General features: G+C 40.3%; 2 protein-coding genes across 3 annotated transcripts in view; one reads left to right on the top strand and one right to left on the bottom strand.

Annotated features, from left to right (window-relative positions):
- LOC116843047 (zwei Ig domain protein zig-8) overlaps window positions 1-22,245 on the top strand; it is a 339,129-nt gene that overhangs the window by 56,697 nt on the left and 260,187 nt on the right. The gene's annotated exons all lie outside the window — the stretch shown is intronic.
- Window positions 1-22,245, bottom strand: part of LOC116843048 — a 247,726-nt gene that overhangs the window by 11,613 nt on the left and 213,868 nt on the right. The gene's annotated exons all lie outside the window — the stretch shown is intronic.

The raw sequence follows: 22,245 nt of genomic DNA, 5'->3' as shown, positions 1-22,245 counted from the left end.
CTCTCTCTCCCTCTCTCTCTCTCTCTCTCTCTCTCTCTCTCTCTCTCTCTCTCTCTCTATCTCTATCTTTCTCTCTCTCGTTTTCGCTTCCAGGCGGGCGCGTTTTTCCGCGTGCGCAGCCAGTGATCGATTCCGCCGCCGGTCCAAATGATAGATTCTTACAGTTCGTAATGCATTTCGCAACGTAAGGGAGAGCGAAGTAAGGGAGAATTCACACCTTGCAGAAGGACAGAAACCAATCAGAACTCGCGCTGGAGGTCAGGTGGTGATAGTCGACAGTTTCTGCTTTTTCACCAGCGCGAGCTCGGATTGACTTCCGCTTTTCCGCTATTCTACCAAGGCGCGGATTTTCCCTAACGCATCAGACGGAGTTGCGCTGTTTATCGAGAGGTATCTCTCCGTGCGTGACCCGGAAAAAGTATCGCGCCGCGCCAGGCTCGGCCACTGCAAATTATGACGTTGATATCCCGATAGGCGAGATCGGTTAAGCGACCTCGAGTTTTCCAGCGGCAGCCATGGATCTGGCAGTTGCAACGAGAAACGTCGATTCCACGGCACAAACGAAACAGTCGGTGCATATCGCCTAAGCGACGCGCGCGCTGCCTGCAGTTTCCGCTGCGGCGATTTCCACCGGTGGCAGCGCGAGAGAGAAAGAGAGAGAGTGAGAGAGAGGGAGGAGGAAACGGGTGAAAGATGCAAGCGGAAGAAGCGAAAACGAGCGAATTTATGGGGAAAAAGCGCGTTGCAAAAGGCGCCTGTTGTCGCGAGATACTCGTCTTTTCTGCCTCTTTTTTCCTCACTTTTTGTTCATCGACGGATCAAGTGTTGACGGAAAAGTGTTGCGTAAGAAAGTCAGTGAGAAAGCCATATATGAATTTTCGAAAACGCGTTCTTGGGGCGTTTAATCACATTTTTCTCATGCACTTGTGGTAGAGCATTTCTACTTGCGAATCTAGATTCGGCACAAAAAATAGGGAACTACTGTTCTCTTTCAAACGTAGAAGGAAAGTAAAACTTTGCAATTATATCGCGGAATTAATCCCGGCTGTGTTTAATCCGTATCCGCGTTCGCGCGCATTTGGGTGAGAAACTGAGACTTTCCCCGGATATCCGACTCTAAAACAAAGGAGAACTTCCGTTTCGTCGTAGGCGTCGCCAGAAATATTTTCGGACAAGCGGCATTCACGCTCGGTGGCAAATTGCAATATTGATATTTTGATAAGCGGAAATCAGTTAAACGAGCGTGAATTCGTAGAGCGATCCTATTGTGGCTATGTGTGCGACTGTAATGCAAATATCGCTTCGTTATTGATGCGCTGACTACGTCCATGTATCCGGTCTATCGGCGTCATTCCCGAAGGAATATTCGTCGCGCTAACTGCTTGATCGAGGGCCACGAATACGCGCTCGCGGACGGACCGTATTGATTACACGAGTCTGCATGATTTTGCTGCTTGGAAAATGAGGATAGTTTCTTATAATCTTTTCTGCGCTGGATCCAAATCTGCAAGTAAAAATTTTCTATTGCGTCAAGTTTAAAAGTGAGGTTGAAAATCTTCCAAAAACGCGTTTTAAGACACTTTTGAAACTTGTAAAGTTCTATATATTTCAAAATTAATGTTTGGACATTAATATGGAACTCTACTCTGGAGTACATTAATATGGAAATATCGAATTATTTATCGCAAGTACTATATCGGAGCTCATGCGCGCTTTAGTTTTACAAATTGATGTAGTACGTTCTCGCAGGATAAAATATGACGATTGTCCTATTATGATTCATTGCAAAACCATTGCACCTAATAAAAGTTGCAATAATGGACTTAACATATGGGAAAACAAAAGGTCATATTTCATAAAAGGTTATTCATTTAAATTGTGCAAACAATTATAATTATTTATATAAATTGAATAAATAATTTTGTACGAAATGATTTTTTATTTCTATATATTAAATCTATTATTACAGTTTTTTTTACGAAAAAATATGATCTTTTATTCCCACATATATTAAAAATTGAAATGTTTACTATGTGCAATGGTTTCACACTAGAACTGCGATCGTTCTATTTAACATTGTGCGTGATTACATCCACCCCTAAAAACATCTCTAAAAAAAGCGCACTAAAAGTTCGACGATGCTAGTGGATCGAATTTAATATTTCCATGAAAATATTTAAAGGAAAGGAATTAATATTTCCATATTAAAATATAATATTTAAGCATAAATATGTGTCCTTTTGAAATCTCTCGCACATTGGCTTTGTCAGCTATGAATTTTCGAAAACGCGTTCTTGGGGCGTTTATCATGCACTTGATGTGGTAAAGCATTTCTACTTGCGAATCTAGATTCGGCACAAAAAATAGGGAACTACTGTTCTCTTTCAAACGTAGAAGGAAAGTAAAACTTTGCAATTATATCGCGGAATTAATCCCGGCTGTGTTTTATCCGTATCCGCGTTCGCGCGCATTTGGGTGAGAAACTGAGACTTTCCCCGGATATCCGACTCTAAAACAAAGGAGAACTTCCGTTTCGTTACAAGCAGCGATCGACATTTCCGACAGAGACGGTTAATCTCGTCGGAGGCGGCGTGATAATTTTGAAACAAATAACTTTTCAATCGCGGAGCGCACTGTGTTTGTTAGAGCGCTGCGCGAGAATAATTCGGTCCTATTCCAAATTTCAGACACAAATGTTGAACACGTTGCACTGCGTTGCGTCGAACATACATATACATATGACTGTGCACGTTTTTAATAATACGTTTACGTAACAGTGGGATGAGTTGATCCGCTCGTTTGCCCGTTTTCATCACTTTAACTACTATTTATTCATTTCGATGATACATGCGCAGAATATTTCGGACGTGTGCGTATGTATTTAAGAGATAAATGTTTATGGACGAGTGAGCATACGATCGTGAAATGAACATGGATCACGCTGTGGTTAAACTATTCGCACAATTACGCAAATAAATACACAGAATTCGTAACGTTCCGTGTTGCAGCATGCGATTCTATTATCTGAAAGTATCGTACGAATGATATGCGTGCAATTCCGCCTAAAGTCCGCAAGCATTACACATTGACGAATTCCTCTGCGCTTTATGCGTATCTTGTGTGAGACGGCAGACAGATATAAACACGCACGCACACATACATACGTTCACGTACGTACATTCTCGATTGGTTGCATAATGCATCTTTGGAATTTAACAACCGATTCGATAATGTTCGCACCTTGATATATTTTGCAATGTTAAAGCTCCCGCGTGATGATGCGGAACGCGTTTATGGCGGATCGTTATGGATGTGTAATCCCATCAACATTCATAAATGCGTGAAATTTGTTCGGCTCGGACGCCGTAAGGATAATTCACCGTAATTCGACAAATTATTCTGATATTTTATTCTGCATACCGCTAGATCAGCGTTACTGTGCAACATGAATGCGCATTTAATCGCGACGATAATTCGAGATCAAACCGGGCCAGATTGCGGCCATTTCTCGAACGCGTAAACAGCCGCGAACATGATCGGCTGTTAAAACCAATAGAGGGCTCTATCATCCTTGTTTTTATTGAGGAAGTTTTGTTGTCAGAGGATATAATCGGCGAACACGCGGACACACACACATACGACACACACACGTGCACGCAGATACGACTCGTAAATCCAAGCAACGGCTTTAAGACGCGTCCAGCTCGAGATTCTCGAGCAAACGTCATCGAAATTATTCTATAAATTTCTAGTATGTATTATACCGAAACTTACTTCATTTGCAATGCAAAGTCCCGAAGAAGTTAACTCAGCCATAAAAGTTCCGGCTATACTTCCTCCTCTCTTGCTTCCTCACCCGCTGTTATACATTATTTATAACGCCGGCAACGATGTAACTCTAGTGAAAAATCTCGGTCGTATGTTTTGCGCATTACAATTATGTAATACATCCAGGAGTCTTAGCTGGTCCTGCGATCTCGGGAAATAAGTGGAATCTTGCGGGAGATTTACGGGAGATGAACGAGAAAAGAAAAGGAAATCGGATTTAAAAGCGAATAAATTAATAATCCTTTTAAATCCTAATAATAATAATAATAATAATAATAAAAAGAAGACTTGCACACAAACAAGAGAAATCGATCTGTCATCGTGAGTCGCTATGATTTATCTCCCGCAATTTCTCAGTCAAATTTACAGGGCGCAGAACTCAATTAATCTCAAATTAAGAAATGCATGAACTTTGGTAAGAAATCTCCTATTATAAAATCTTTCGAGCTCGTTATTCGAGATAACTAGTGATTTCCATTTGACAAAACTATGTCCAACCGTGAATAAAGTGCAGACTCAAGATGGAAGCGAAAATTCTGCAAACATAGTTAAGACAATGCAGCATATAGATTCGAAGTAATGAGAAATGGATTATTTGGAAATTGTTTACAGAGCGCTTTGTAAATCACGTGCACGTGCATCGTAGAATATCTGTTTAAATGCGTATGATATTTCGCGCGCGCGCGCGCGCATACACACATACATACAGGAGAGTTTCTCTGCGATACTTTCCGACTCAAAGTCGCGCGTAAAACCGAGCAAGATGGAGTAGAGCCTTTACGTGTAAATTCATAGATATTCGTTCGCATCACATCAAAGAGCATATTTAAAAACACTGCAGCTTGCCGGAGCGTTAAAAGACGTTCATATTTACTGACGATCCGACATGAAAATTTCACGAAAATCGGCTAATATTGGCTAACGTATTGGAGGCATTTTGCGTGGGTAGCGGTTGCACGTCACGACGGTAAATTTTATTTCGTAACAAGGCGACACCGAGGGATGAATATAACTGACGTAGTCATGCATAGCAAATCAAAGATTGTTTGCAGGTGTACGACTTTTCGAATAGCGTCGGCAAATGTCGCGTCGTCGCCTCCATAGGACACGTGCGACTACACAAATGCGCTGATGTTATAACAGGATTTATGTCGGTGCTAGTTTCGTTAGAATAAACCGATATATCAAGCCCTTTTTAGGCGGTCTGTAATTCACCTGAATTCGATCTGATGAAGTGTCTCATGAAGAAGTCATTGAAGAATCAAAATCACATCCATAGTCGCGTGCTTGCATTGTATATTTATAAATCACTCTCACTATATTTATACGCAAAGTGACAGGTGAAATCAAATCGAAAACTTTGCAGCAAATTAAAAACAGTCTAAATTGAGACTTTGCAAACATGATTCTAGGATCAATCGAATTTACACTTGTAAATGGTATGTGCTTCTTTTTCTCATCGAAAATTAAGATAGCGAAAACTGCGCAGCGAATAGACAAAATCGTAGAAAGACGCGCGAAATGGCGGCTAAGCTGACGAATTTTCCTCGAACGTCTCCACGCTTTCTCGACGTACGCGATAACAGAATGAAAAGTCGCAAATACTTTACGATCGGCTGGTGTCGTGGACTTCGCAATTTTGCGATTTGCGGGACGGAAATAAATGACGGCGAGCGAGAAAGAGAGAGAGAGAAAGAGAGAGCGCGCGAAACGCGCTGGAAACGCATTCCGAACGAAATATCGTACGTCACCGCGTTACATTTCAGAGCCGCGCTCTCCATTTGCCGCACGCCAGTCGCCGTCGTTACTTACTTTAATTAAATTCGTCGTATAGTCGGCATCGGCTCGATTCTCCATCAAGACTCCGAGCGAGGGACGCGGAAAACACGTGTCACCGAAAATGTCATGCACGAAACATACGTGATCGCGCGGTGCGCCGCGCCGCCTGGAACGGCGCGAAGTCGCGAGGCTTGCGTGCTCCGTTGCGTGAAATCAATACCGCGGCCGCACGCAAGTGTTCCTCTTTTTCTTCTTTTTTTTTCGCCATTCGTCCGATGCTTTTAAGCAGCATCGCCGACAAGTGTCGCCGTGGGGTGGCCCCCGCTCGCGACTGATTTTCATTAGAGATACGACCACGTCAAGAAAGGGTGTATTTTCGCGCAAATGGGAGCAAACACTTGCCCACGGCGATGGCGAATCATCGAGAGGAGGGATTTTTCTAATATTATATACATATCATTTTTAGAACGAATCAAATCTTTTCTGGAAATCCTTCAAATCTCAAAATCCCTTTCAAAGAGGAAGCGAGACATTTTATAGTGTCGTGTGAATGATATAGACGAGTGAAATTGATACAGATATAAAATAGTGATCAATGAGAAAGATTGAAGAGAGAGAGAAAGAGATAATTGATCTTTTATCAAATTAATACAGATGAGAGAATAACGAGCGAGGGGAAGCTTTTCACTTCATTCTGATTAATTTGCCAATACTCTCTATTACGATAAGGCGAATATTGTCACGTCATTGTCGTTGTTTTCTCTTAAATGTTACCTCGTTGCATGTCTTTCGTCGCGATAAAATGGTCGATAGACTCATACAGATTAAGATGTAGGGGAGATAATGTAATACATGCTAACTCCACAAACGTTAATATGGATATCGGAGATCCGCGCTGAAAGCTTTGCCTAATATAGCTGTGACTAGGAAGCGTCTTACCTGCCTCCATCTGCCTCTCGTTCTCCATCGTTTCTTTCACGTCGTTATTAATATCAAGGAAAGAAGAAAGCTATCCAATTAAAGGTAGAGCCGAATTATACGCGAAACTCCTTTCTTCCACTAGGATTTAATAAAACTGAATAATGCATTGCTTACTTTTTAACTTATCGCGGCATTCATTTCCGCTGCTTCCAGGAATGGCGGTTCCCTGAGGAAGCGTTTCTTATTGTTAGGGCCCTGAATAGAGAGATTACGATCGGAAAGTGGAATGTAAGTGCATGAATCGTTAATTTGAACCGAGTACTCGACAGTTCCGCGCGATTTCAATTCTCGCGAGTCGCGAGGGGGCATAGTCGCTGCTCGAACGCGCGAGAATAAATTACCAAATTTATGCGAATTAACGAAGTATCGTCGGAACTCGCAGGCGAATTTAATCGACTGGCGTGCCCCGAAAACCACGCGAAATGATGTGACGCGACGTCATCCATCAACCCCACCATTCTCAAATAACTGCCCAGAGTGCAATTTTTCGAAAACAAATGCCGCGAGTAGTAGTGTGGGAATACACAGTAGGAATGTAACTAACACGCACACACCGTTTCAATGAAATATGACAGCGGAACGAATGATAAATCACTACGAAAGAGATGAATTTGCAGAATTTCTTCTGCCCCAACTACACATATTTATGTGTGTATGTATAAATATATAGATAGGGAAATCAGTATTTTTTTCCAATTTCATAGAACATTACCTACGCGTTAATGTACCGTTTTTGTCACGATATCTAAAATAAAGTAAAAATATCACTACCTGGACATTCTTATTGCTTTGGTCCTTAAATACGAATATTTAAATTTTTAACGTAGAATATATATGTATACTCAATATGTATATATACAGGATGTTCACAAAAGGTTTCAAAACTTGCAGAGACTTGTACATTGTATTTATTATACTGAGTAAAAAGTGTTTAGTAAACCTAGATCGAAAAATCAACTCTTTGAAAGTTACAAATATTTTTAGATTTTGATAACGTAAATTATTTGTATGCTTTCATTGAATCTTTTCTTACACCCTGTATATATTTTATATTGAAAGTTTAAATATTCAATTTAAAGACCAAAGCAATAAAAATGAATTTATTAAGAAAAAAAATATCTAAAAATTAGTAGATGTTTATTTGATGGAGGTAGTAACAATACATTTACTTGAGTAATCGAAATTCTTTTAATTATAAATAGAATTATAATTATATTTAATTATAAATTTATAATTATATTAATTTATAATTATTTATTTATAATTTATAATTATATTTAATTTATAATTTATTTATTTATTATTTACTATTTATTTATAATTTATAATTATATTTAATTATAAATAGAATAAATAATTGCTTTCCTCCAGAACTAAGATTTCCTTTGATTTTAAGAAAAACGTATAATTACTTTACCTGAAAAATATTTTATATTAGTATAATAATTTTATATTAGTATAATAAATATTCTTTGTTAGCACACATCCCACCAAATAAATATTTACCGTTTCTTAGGTATTTTTTCTTTCAGTGAACCAGAGGGGCGCCAATATTATCAGTGTTCAGGCACTGGTACTTTTGCCTTAACGATAGCCACTGTTCAACTGTTTGACGGTTCGTGACGACTCCGTAAGCCCGATGCACCTTATTCGTCCTGAAACTTTGAATCGGAACGCAATGAGTCTCCATTCAGCCGAACAGTCGAAGCATATAAGCGCGAATTCTCGGCCAAGAATTGACTACCGGAATTGGTTCTGAGTTGTCATTCGACTGTAATTCAATGCTGGGCTGGTACCAAGCTGCCGAACCGATATCGAATATCTGGCATCTAGTGACGGGCCGCGGGGTAGGGCCGATTGCAAACCCCGTATGGGTTAACGGGAAACCGGAAACTGTTAGCGAGATAACGCGCTAACGGCACGGTGACACCGCTAAAAGTTTCTGCGTCGCGCGCGGGCACTCGCCCGAGCATTTTGTCATTTATCATATAATTTGTCGTATTTATCATATTTACTTTCCCATTAGATCTCGTTCGATTATTATCGCGTTACAGTCGGTCACGTACATGCGTCGCGAACTGCCAAACGATCCGACGGCTCGCGGAATCCGGTTCCGTGAATCGCAAATAAACCCTCTTCGTTTTTCATATCGTTATTTTACAATTGGAAAGCGGATACTCCGCAAGATACGAATCATTTTGCGCGGCGCGATCGCGCGCAATAATTGATACTACTCTTGACGTATTAATTATAGTCCCGTGTATTTGTGCTGCTTGTGTAATTTATACGCGCGCACGCGCGCTACTCGTACGCGTTACTCGCGGTACACGCCGAATCGATAACAGCTTGAAATCGTCATTTCCACCAATCAGCGAGTATTATAAAATTATTCCGGCGGCGATCCACTTATTAAGTGAACCGAAAGAGAATTATAAAAGAACAGACCACACGAACTGTGAAATGGCAGCAGTCGTCGCTACTGCGAACAGCGAACAGCAATACACATAGTAAATGGCTTCACGAGTAGCCCGTCTCGCCGAGGAGACGCCGCGTTTCTCTGGTTTTCACTCAGAAAACTCGACACAGAAAACGCCAACCTCGCGGCCATCGGTGTGCATCTTCTCGTCGCGTCGCCTTTGATGCGTCGCAAAATCCCGCGTCAGTCTCGCATATTTTCACGAAACACGGTTATGAGGAGAAATTATAATACCTGCGACGGATTTTCGTCCAGGCCAGAGGCGATCAGTCACGAAAGACGCGAGAGCTCGAGAGTTCACCTAAAGCGAGAAGGGCGATTCTCCCGGGAAGGATAATTTCATACAAAATCACACCGGCGCATATACCTTGTCCTCCTTTCTGCCTTGCCACCCCGACATCTCCTCTGTCTGCCAGAATTCCACATAAACCATTTCACCGAGTGTGCGTTGGTCGGATGACGATATTTTTACTGTCGGGGGAGACGGCCGCGAAATTCGAGCGCAATTACCCTCGGAAGAGTCGCGGCAAACGGGAATACACTTCTAACAAACCCCTCAACGACCCCTCCTCGTAAAGACCTTCGCTCCCCCACACGGCGGGAGCCTCCTGAGGGACTGGATGGGGAACGTCGATCAAACCGCCGACACGCCACTCGCATCGCTCTCGACAAATTCCCCGGTAGAGACTTCGGCGCGTTCGACGGTATATGCCTTTTTAACGAGGCACTCCTTTTAACCTGGAATCGCGGTGATCGATGGCGAGTCGAGGAAGAGAGGAGAAAGAGAGAGAGAGAGAGAGAGAGAGAGTGAAGGAAAGCGGGAGAGAGAAAAAGGGAGACAGAGGGGTACGTCGATCATGATTTCGCGAACGACACCACGAGTAGGGTGGCCTACGTGAAAGACGGGGATCGCGTGGAAATCGTGATTCCTCGCATCGGTAACCGCCGGCGAGGGAGTGCGAGGAACGATATCCCGGAGGATAATTCGACGCGACGCGACGCCGAGCGCCGCTCCTCCCTGCCGCGCGTGGTAGCGTTTGATCGCTTTGCGCACAAACCTGGTCACGAAAGCGTTGCTCTTTGTACGTGTGTTTCCGCTTTCTGGGGAAAAAAACTGCCACTGAATTTTTCGCTTTTTTCACGGACACGCGCTCTCCCGTCAGATTTTGTGGAAAAAACGCTTTTGCGCTCGACCGGGATAAAGTGCGTCGTGATTTCGCATCGTTAAAAATTGACGCAACGCCCTCGCCGGGGCTTTGTGACGTTTGCGCATACAAAATGTTTTAATTGGCAAAGCTGACTTCGACGGCGCTCGAACGACGAAAATTAATTACTCGTTATGAAATCATTAAATAACGGAAGAATGTCGTCGCGCGAATTTTTTTACTTTTTCCCCGACCCGATTTTATTTATCTCTTTTTCCTTTTTGTTGGTATTTGCCGGCATCGCGCGAATCGTGAAAAATGAGCGAAACTTTATGTAATGCTGACGCCGGTTTCGACGTTTTCGCCGAGAACTGATATTGGTTCGGTGATTTTGCGAGAATTTAGAGCGCACAGACGTGTGCGAACGTGTCTACACGGAGAAAATAGTAAGAATTACTGTAGGGTTTTGTGTGATCGAGGAATAGACCGACAGATTCCATAGTAATTTGCTATTCTCTCATTTCATATGCGCTATATTTTATATATAATATTATTTTACATATTCATATGTGGCGACCAAGCGCGCCCATAAACATTTCGCTTTTTTTCAAAAACTTTGAATATTCCAATTAATTATCGATTTGAAGATTATTGAGAGAATTTAGAGGATATTGTTATAGTCGTTTAGGAGATAAACAGTCCAAAAGATTGCAATTTCAATAGGCAGTTGTACTAGTGTGTGAATTTTGTTAAGATTGCAACTTTTTGTAGACCGTTTATCTCTTAAATGACTATCAGAATAATATTGAGATTTTACATTCTTGATCTACTCGTCTTAAGTTTCAAATATTGCAATATTCAAAATTTTACAAAATTTTGTCCCGTGGAAAAAGGAAGGAAGAATTTCAGCCACACCCTTTATCATATTCCTTAGATGGACAGACTATTCCTGGATTACTAAAACATAATAAAATTGAAAAGAATTTTTATATGAAGAAAAACTATTATTCTCTCCGTGAATATATACGACGTAACGTATTGAATTTATTGCGGAAATTTACGATTGTATCGTCGATATTTTACAATACGGTCTCGTTGTAAAATGAGTTTACACTCATATTTTCATAATCTCTTGACCTTGTGTAACAACGCCGTTACACAACAAAATTATTTGTGTAACGCTGTCATATGTAATATAATATCGAGAAATATTCTTTGATTACACCGGCCGGTTTCATCGAAATCGATTAGCTTTAATCGTGGCTTCACGATGTTCCATGCTACATCATAGCGTTTAGTACACGTAAGCGTAAGTACACACAATAAGAGAAAGCGAAAGAGCTTTTAGCTAACTACAATTAATCCAACTGTCCGTCAGTCGTCCACACGGAGAAAAATAATTTGCTGGCCCAACAAATTTTCTGCTGGTCTAGCAAAATCTTTTTGTTATTATATGGACAGCAAAAAGATTTGCTAAGAATACTAATCATTATTTGCTAAATACAATTTGCTAAATTTACAAATTATTTTGTTATAAGAACTATGATGGATTTATATAAGCAGTTGCAGTTTTGCTCCGATAGCAAATAAATTTGCTAAGGATACATTATTTTGCATCAATAGCAAATTAACGTGATTCTTAGGACAAATATATTCAACAAATTTTTTTCTATCCTGGCAATGAAACTACTTATGCTCTGATAACGAATAATTTATAAAATTATATCAATTAAATTTTTTTGATGTCACTACAAATATACAGTAGCAACGACGATTTTGCTAAAAAAACAAAATTATTTTTCTTCGTGCACGGTTAAATTAGCTCTGAATATTAATAATCGGACGTATAGGCGGATCGCGATTGAAATGGATGAATCAATCGTGTACATTACGTTCGAGAAGTCTTCGTGTATTTCACAAAAGGATGTAACTTGTACGAACCAAGTTGCACGGAGGGATTTTTGCAAAGACCCTACCGAGCACAGCACGAAGGATCTTTCGCGCAAACTCGAACGTGGTAACTCACGATTTAACTCTCTGCAACCCCTAAAGTGTTTCCGACTTTTTCTCTTGACCGGTATCTAAAACTTTGCTCATCTCGCGGCAATATCGTACAATTTGCGTTTATTTTGACATTTCAATATTCAACTAATGTAATAACATGTGTAATAATATATTACTAATGTAATAACATATATAATAACATATTTACAGCGATATATTTTTAGAACTCGGTCATTTCACGACAATATCGTACAATTTGCATTTATTTCGACATTTCAGTATTCTAACTCAATATGTAACAACAATCATAGTAATATGTTTTCAGAACTCGAGCACCCCTCCCTGATCAATTATAGAATCAAACGCAAATAGTCGTTCTAAATTCTAATTGTGACAAAATAATAATATTTTATAGGATATTATATTTTTGCAATTCAAATTTAGCACGAATATCTTGCGTTCGGCTTCAATTGACTAAGTATGCAAGTTCTACTCAATTATTCGAGAGCTATTTATGACAAAGTCATAATATATTGAATATTATTTATTTATTATGGAGTATTATTTTTGATAATAAACAAGAAATTGGTTCATAAAGATGATTGGACGATAGATACATGATGTTGAGGTAGACACGACATAAGACCCGTAAATAGTTAACAGAGTTAACATGTTAAGGAATTAACATGTTAAGGAATTAAGGAATTAACAAGGAATTTAATAGGATATTATCCTCAACATCTTGTGTTCAACTCTAATTAACCAGACGCTCGAGTTCTATTCAATCTGATACTGAAGCAGCTGTATATTATAAAACCATAAATATTTATACAGAGTGTCTGACAATTATTGATGCACCCGTTGTGTATAGATAGACACAACAGGTGCATCAATAATTGTCAGACACTCTGTATAAATATTTATGGTTTTATAATATATAGCTACTTAGTATCAGATCGAATAGAACTCGAGCGTCTGGTTAATTAGAGCCGAACACAATCACTAATAACTCGACATTTTTTGCATGTTTGTTTGCGAAATGATGGAGGAATTTTGTATTCAGTTTGGTGAGTTCTATCTCATCTTCTTCTTAAGGAAGATTGATGAATGATCACGCGCGACACTCTCTTTGCTATCTTGTATGTTAGGTCAAACTGAATATAAAAGTCCTCTGCCATTTTGCAAATGCCCACGCAGATGTTTAATTATTAATTAAAGATAATTAGTGTATTATCGCGCACGATCACTCGCAATCACGCAAATTGCTATCACATCTGATTTGCCATATCACGCGTGATCATTCGTCAATCTTCTCCAATTAGTAACTCAAAATTTTATTGTTTACAAAATGACAAGAATTTGTGAGGAATATTGTGTTTAGTTTGATTGAATCCTAACTACACACAGAGCAATCGTCAGCAATCGTTAGACACTCTGTATTCATCTCGAGTAAATTATTTTAGTAGTAGTGGATAAAGAGTTGGTTTATAAAGTCGATTAGAACAAGACGCCGTGTCGAAGTAGAATCGCGAAGGGTTAACATAACTATAACTAACCAATCCTCGCTTTCGCCACTTACGATCTCGTACGCGAAGAAGTGACAAATTCGGTCAGGTGGCGATGAAACGCATCGGCACGTGAGCCAAGTCGCCGGCCATAACGCAATTTCTTCCTTATCTTTCTCCGTGTATCGCATTTCGACCTTTCTGCCGCCACGACGACCTCGCGTTCCCCTCGCGAGCTCCCATCGCGTGCACGCGGGTCGAGGGACTTATTGCGGTTCGTGCCACCTTTATCTGCCTAATCCAATATTTCGTTTCGTACCTCGTTGATGGCCGCCGGTTTTCCCCGCGATTTCGCGTGGAACGTGAAAACGAGTCCGACGGCGCATCGCGGCGCCGCTGCCAACGTCGTCGTCGACACCGTCAACGACGACAATGGCGACGGCTATGACGATAGTGCAGCACTCGTGCGATGCACTTGGCGCCGAGATAACTGATTGGATTTAACATGTCGAGGACGAGTTTTAGCGCGGAACTGTCGTGCGTAAGCGTGCAACACTTCGACGACGCACGAAGTCGCTTTTCCGCAAACACGTCGTTCGAGAGGATTCGCGTGTGTGGGACAGGAAAGATTAATTCACGAATTTTATCCGCGAATCTGAATTTTGATGAAACTGCGCGGGTCGAGGAGCAATTATTTAGTCGAAACCTTTTCAAGATGTCTGTTTAAACGTCTTAAAAACGTTGGCAGCGCAGTTGATCAGAGTTGCGTTTTCTTTTATCATGGATCTCTCAGAAACGCTTAATTGAAGAGATCGAAGCATAAATAATTCAAGAGAAGCTAACCGACATACTTCGCATTTGAAGAACTTATGATTCTTGAGATATGTAAAATTTCATGGAGATAGGATATCGGCGGGTTGAGATCAAGATTCCCCATAAAAGAGCAAATACACTCGTACATGCTAACATTCGATGAATAATGAAACCGCTTAGCTTTAAACAGCGGTTCGATAATGTTATCGAACTCTCGAGACTCTCGAGTTATCATATATTTTAGACTCCATGTGCGTGAGATAAAACAATCATCGCATATATTCTATAAAGATTAAGGATTAAATATCTTATATTCGCAAATAGTATCGACGTATTTCTGCTCTTGTATCATTTTGTATAGTTCCATCGATATGATAACACGCTTTGTGTCTCATTCACTTCGCATATGTTTATCCGCGTTTATCGATCAATTGTCCAAACTAATTTTTTTTCGAATTAATTTATAATTTATTCTTATTCCAAAAATAACATCTTTTGATAGTTAAAGAGTGCGGCCAAGTTTATCTCTAAATTTTGCAGCATTCGAAATTATTTTTTCATGAAATTGTAGCTATTTATAAATATATTAAAAATGTATACGTACCAAAATGAAGCACCTCATTATTTGAGGGAAAATGGCGCAAAAAGATATGTATTTTGTCGAAATAAATGACGTCGTTAGGATCTTTACTGGAAATGTACAGGAAATGTTGCAAAAACTGGAAGAAATAAAAATTTTTATCAATAAAATAATACCCATTATGAATGCTACTAATATTTATTAATTTAGAGTGACTTTTACCAAGCTCCGTAATCGCCTACTGATTTTGTTGTGACCAGCAAGTAGCTATTGGCTAATTCTGTCAGTTAAAACGAAATTATTCAACGATCAAGTTAATCAGAGTTTGTCAAAATCGTTTCAAATTATCAAATATTCAGCATTTATAATCCGTATTATTTTATTGATAAAACTTTCATTTCTTACATTTCTTGTAACACTTCTCATATACTTATTCCTTAATAAGGATCCTAAAGATATCATTTATTTTGACAGAATTCAAATATTTTTGGACCATTTTCTCCCAAGTGGTGTATCACTTCGATGTACTTGTATATCTGTAATCTACTCATCATTAGCCATAATGTTATCGAGAAATAATTTAAGATTCCAAACGTCACAAAATGAAGCTAAAAGCTTATGAGAACTAGGTCGTCATCTTTAGTTTCTTCGATTACAAATGAATCATCCATCGAGGATATCACACGCGCGCGATTTAGTTGTTAGAGATGAATCATAATATTATGCGATGCCGCGGGCAACAGTATATCTCGTCTCTTCTGGAATAATTTAACATCCCCTCGACAAAAACGCGGCACATTTGATTCACATGCGTATTCACACGCGCTTACCTGTCAAACTCATTGGCGATTTCGTGTAGATGAATACTGAAAATTCGATCCGAGTGTCAAATTGCGGGCACACCGCTAAACAGAGCTAACGATTTCCTTTTATATTCATTTGGCACGTCGTGACACATGAAATTTAATCAGCGATCGATTATCCGCCATAATGACACGGATGCGCGATCATCGCGACACAAAACGCGAAAGAGCATTACGCACGAACGACTATTTATTGTGTGTCGGAATAATAAATTACACTTGCAAATGGTATTACTTTCGATTATTCGCTCTATCGCTTCCTCAAAACTTGATCAAATTAACAAGCGTACAAATTAACGTTCGACCGGCCGCCGCCGCCGCCGCGCATTCGCGAGCGCACGGCGTGAACTGCCGCAACGATAAAAAGCGAGAGGACATCCAGACGGTAATCCGACGCCGGGGTGGTTCGCCGGTGCACGGCTAATCGCGATAATGATCCATTCTCTCAAAAACGACCGACGAATCGAACAGCCGTCGCGTCGATCACTCGCGCACTTCTGCGCGGGCATCGATCATCATTCGTCGTGTTATATCTCCTCTTAACACGACTCTCCATCGTGAAAACCTCTATGGTTTACGGCTTGATAAACGATTGGTATACGACAACAGCCATGGCCGACGAGAGATGATGTATCTCGAGGTCGTTGAGATCGTATATCGCCGCTCGTTAATAAAACGCGGCTTCCCAATTTTGCTTCACAACGCCGCGAGGAAACAAATCACGAGGTATCGTTGTTTTGCCGATGCGCGCGTGCGCACGCACGCGCGTCGAGTAATTAAATAATCATTTCTCCGTCCGCTCGAAAGTGAACACCGTGTATCTCTCGCGCATTTGTGACTTTACTCTTCCTTTCTAATTTGCACGCGCGGTCGCGAGACTACTACGTTTTCTGGTTTCTCCTCTTTCGAAATTAGAAACTGAATGCATATTCATGAATGTAACATCTATTCATAACTGGCACGCAAAAATGTTATCAAAGTTATGAAAGATAACGAGATATCTCGTATTAGAGAAAAATAGTTTACCTTGCTTTTCATTTTCAGGAATACTGCGGCAGAAGGATATTATAACTATATATGAAATTCTTTTTAATTTTTCCGATGTATCCTTTTAATGTAGGAGTAAACAGTCAGTAAAATTTATTTTGCTAAAAACATGATAAATTCTTTAACAGCAGATTTTAATTCCTAAAATACAAATGGCAAGTAATACAAATATATGAAATGGAAAGATAATAAATTATATATACACGAAAAAAACATTGAGGATGTCAAAATATAGGGTTGCCATAACAAAATATTAATATTTTATATATTATTTTCCACCTGTGCAGAAAAAGATAGTTGTAATAACCAGTACTCTGGAAGTAGTACACTGGCCTTCTTTGTAGCCTGTCCACACGTGTTTAAGAGGTGCTCCCAGTGATGTATGATGCAACCAAACACTTCTACGGTTCTCTCAACCATGGTATTTGTCCTGCACACCACAACAGAAAGATATTCCTTTAGTTGTGGCAACTACACATATGAGAATGTACTAACTGAACATTACGTATCATAAGAACTATGGCTATGAGCATTGTCTATATAAATAGCCATATAACAACACAGCAACTTTTAATGCCGCATCCATTTAGCTTGAAATCGCATAAAATCTCTCTCTAAGCCGTAGATGTGAATGCAGCAATCATAATAGTTTTTTCCGTGCAGCTTTTAATTATTCCGCCTCTGTTATACTCTATACGTCTGCCTAAAGGAGAGAGAGAGAGAGAGAGAGAGAGAGAGAGAGAGAGAGAGAGAGTCCGTAATTTCTCCACGTAGTTTTTCCGCACAAATTACAAAATATGATAAGCACAAGAATCGCTTGAACATAGCATCGATTTGCATCTCAGTACATGTCAATGCTCGAACCAATTCCACTCTCGTCGACGAAAGTAAACGAAGGCAATCTTCAGTTGGCGAGCTTAACGAGCGCGAGTAATCGATCAGCCATTCCGACAAAAGAGTACACGATCTTACGTACACGTAAGATCGCTTTCCCTAATTGGCTTATTAGCCGTAAAAGAGTCGCGTAGCGAAGTTTTACGAAGAGAATTGCCCCGCAGCCATGTTCCGCTGTAGATTGAAAGTTTGATCGACGGCTCGAGGGTGTCGGGGGCCATCGGCGACGGGATATATCTCGTTGGATCGGTCGTTGAAAAACGCGGTCACTTGTTCGACCCGGGTGCGTTTTGTTCCTCGGCACGGCCCGGCGCAACACGCGAACCGGCATTAACGCAGATTTCATTTCCATCGCGTCATGTCGTCCTCTCTCAACGCGGAAAAATTCCGCCGCCGCTGTCGCACGAGCGCGCGAAATTTGCACGATGTTCTGCCGCGCGCGCTCAGCACGTTTTGGCGAAATTTTGAACAGGTCGCGGAGCGGCGATCACGCGCACCGATTATCGGCGAATCGCGAGAGCTGCTTAAACTTTAAACGATCGTCGAGTATAAATTCAAGGGGTGCTTAATTTTTCACAGCAAGCGCAGCGCGCCGAACTTTCGTCTTGTGCGCGATTAAATTTATATCGACTCGGCACATCGACTTGACTCTTACTCTAGAACTTTATCCTGATTTAACGCAGCCGACCCTATTCCGCCGTAATCTTAAGCAGAATAGCAAAGCGTTTTATTATAACTGCGAATACGACAGAGGAAATACCTTGTAATACACAAAACTGTGAATCTTTGCCACAAGACCTGCTCCCTCCTTCGCATCTTTGCTTATTGATAATCTCCAAGGCTTCTGTTTCTTTTCGCCACAGCCATTTCGATTAATAATTTCAGAAGCAAAGAAATACGCGCTCCAAATTCTTGCCTTATATACTTTATAATAAAAAAATATCTCCGTCATATGATGTGTGTGACCGATTGAACAGATATTTGTAAAACATTTCTTTTTTTCTTTTTTCCAATGATCAATAAATAGCCACGAAATTAACGTGACGAAATCAGATAATTGAAAGGTTAGCCACATGTTTTGCAAGCACTTTAAGTGCGTACTTTCTCCCTTCTGAAGATCAAGATGACTGCGGCAAGAAACCATGAGCCTTGAAAAAGTATTGTTATATTACGACAAAGATCACTAAATAGTTTTCTTTTGGAGAATTTTAATTTTACAATAATACATGGAGAATGATAATATTTAAGAGCAGTGGTGTTGCATCATTTTCATCTTATTTTATCCCGCATTTCCTCACTTGCTATGAAAAATTAAACACGCCTTGAATTTATACACAACGATCGTTTAAAGTTTAAGTAGCTCCCGCGATAATTTATTTTCCTCACAAGAAATTCCTCTCTCTCTCTCTCTCTCTCTCTCTCTCTCTCTCTCTCTCTCTCTCTCTCTCTGTCTGTCTCTTTCTCTCTTATATTCCGTAACGTATGCTATCCGTGTAAACGCAGTATAAGAAATGATCGTGAGCGCAGCGAACGCTTGAGGTAACGATTCGCGTCGGCGGGATAACGCGCACACAGCCACAAGTGCATTTTAACGAGGATATAAAAGATGCGTAGGTACGTTAAACAGGTATTACAAGTCCCCTCCGAGGCCGGGAGACTCAAAACTAAAAGCAGTACAGGCGGCTAATTAACAATTCAAAGTTTCGCTACTCCTGCGACGCCCGCCACTCTGTTTTGTCGTAACGAGCCGTTATATACGAATTAGCACGCGCAGACTCGGTGCCCTATTCAAATTTACCTTGCTCCAATATTCGTCTACGTATGTCCATGGCGCGAATAGCGAGTGCAAACGTTAAGCAAAATCTGCTGTCCTCGATCTTTTCTTTTCACCTCGTGTGTATTTATTATTATTATTGATTTATTTATTATCATTTTATTATTTTATTATTATATTTTATTATATTTTATTATATTTTATTATTATATTTTATTATTATTATCATTTTCACTCACAATATATATCATCTCTCTTTCGGTATAATTAATATTTAAATACTAAGTGTCAGGTGTCAGACTATGAGTGAACACTAAATACGAAGATACTCAAATATGATTGCCACAACACAAAATATTAATGCTATTTTTTGCCTATACAATGTAGTTAGTAGTGAGTAATAATCGGAAAGTGGTGCACTAGCCTTATTTGTTGCTTGTCTACGCGTGTTTGAGCGGTGCTCTTATTGTTGTATGCTATAGTGCTTAGTGCTGCAACCAACGAAGCCTACGGGTCTCTCAACCAGAATATTCGTTCTGCAGGCCGCAACAAAGAGACAGCTATATGCCTCCGGTTTAGGCAAAGCATATATGACAATATACTAACTGAACACCACGTATTATGAAGGCTATGACTGTGAGAACTGTGTCGATGGTCGTATAACAACAGTAACTTTTAATGCAATATCCATTTAACTTCAAGTCACATAAATTCTCTCTATAACAAGTAATAAGACACATTCTCTACTAACTAGTAGAGAATGTGGATGTAGCATAGTCTCCTCCGTATGATGAAATAATTATAGTTAGGAAATTTTTGCAGTAAGTGCTCTCTAACACAGTGTTCGCGATAATAATCCTATATACGTAGGAGAAAGTTGTCGAAATTGTATCTCATCAATTTCTTTATTAGTATTGAGCATGAACAATATTTAACGATAAAAATGAGAAATGAATAAGTAACGAGTAATATAAACAAAAACTTTCAGATTATATCATATTTTGTGCGTGCAAACATTAAAAAAAAATCGATTCGGAAGATTAGCACAATTTCAGGATTTCTCCCCTACGTTGACATTTATGTTTTCGTGAAAACAATAAAAAGACATGAAGGCCGAAAATGACTGTAATTCGTAGTGAGATTAATTTTCTTTTTTCGTTTAGTGTACCACACGACTCGAGCATTAATATCCGACTGCACGAGACGAGCAAGTTTTGGACAACGGGGCATTTCGCGAAGTATACCGTGCCGTTTGCGCGAAGTTCTTATGAGACAGGACGCGATCAACAATTAAAAGTTTTATGCAGTTGCGCGCGGGTGAACGCGCGGCCGACTGCAATGTACGATTGTGCGCGAATTAATGTCCGGTAATCGCGAACTTTGTTGCAATTTGTCCCGCTCCAGATTTGGAAAGCTAAATGCGACGAGTGTGAATCAGTTGAACGACCAATATTACGACGAGTAATTATGTGCGCCGCCGAGATATTAAAACGACGTCCGGCGTTTGTCGCGTTTTCCGCGAGACAGCGCGGACATCGAAACTTTGGTACACGCAAGCACGATAATACCAAAAGTACTGACGCGCATATCTTTACGTTTATACGCAATACACGCAATGTCGCGACTTTAAACGGACTGTCAACTGTGACGACTGATTGCAAAGATTTCGTCGTTCTCGAAATTCCTCACGTAAACGGCCATGTTCCACGAAAAAACGACGTGTGCAACCGTCACATCCATATATTTGAGTAAAATGTACACACACACACACACACACATAGAGAAAAGTATCATTCTACCGCTAAGAAAAGCGGTTATTCACGGAAAGCAAATTTAGTTTAGGATTAACCAAATATCTGATGAAAATATGAACGAATCGGCATTTCAGTTAAAGTTACCAAAATTCTGTTCAAATCAACAAGATTCCAGCTAACTAAACAAAATTTCTAATTCACCAGAATTTACTCCAGAACTGTCCCGAGTTGCAACAATTGCTCTCAATTACGATTTTATTTTGCAATTCAATCACTTTCGACAGTTTGTTGTTCAGTTTTCATATTCCGAATTCGTGCAGCAGATAAAAAAGCATCTGTACACTCGGCACAACAACAGTGTTGAAGAGTAACGATAATGAGCGATAAGCGCGAAGCAATAGGAGCTTTATATGTGCGGTGTCGCCGCAAACGAATGCTTCCACTTGTTCCGGCGGATTTTGCACGCAATTCCCGTGGCGACTTTTACCCGATCGCGCCAGCCGAAACGGATTCGATCGTCGAAATTAAGCATTAATCCATGCGCGCAGCGCGGCTGACGAGATAAATTGAAATCGAACAATGAGACGCGATTAACAATTAAGAGTTCCCGTAATTTCGGGCCCGGCGCAGCGCGGCGCGCTATTATACACGCGGACCGATGCGCGTGTGTTCACGCGGGAACAATCATGAATCTCGTGGAAACTCATTCCGCCTGGAATTCGGCGCAAAACGACGCGGATGCGAATCAGTCGGACGACCGTCACGGAGCGCCCAGAGAGAGAGAGAGAGAGAGAGAGAGAGA

Source organism: Odontomachus brunneus, unplaced genomic scaffold, assembly GCF_010583005.1.
Source record: "Odontomachus brunneus isolate Ranch 3 - 2012 unplaced genomic scaffold, Obru_v1 Obru_scaffold_029, whole genome shotgun sequence".
NCBI classification, from domain to species: Eukaryota; Metazoa; Arthropoda; class Insecta; order Hymenoptera; family Formicidae; genus Odontomachus; species Odontomachus brunneus.
This window is presented reverse-complemented; position numbering and strand designations above follow the sequence as displayed.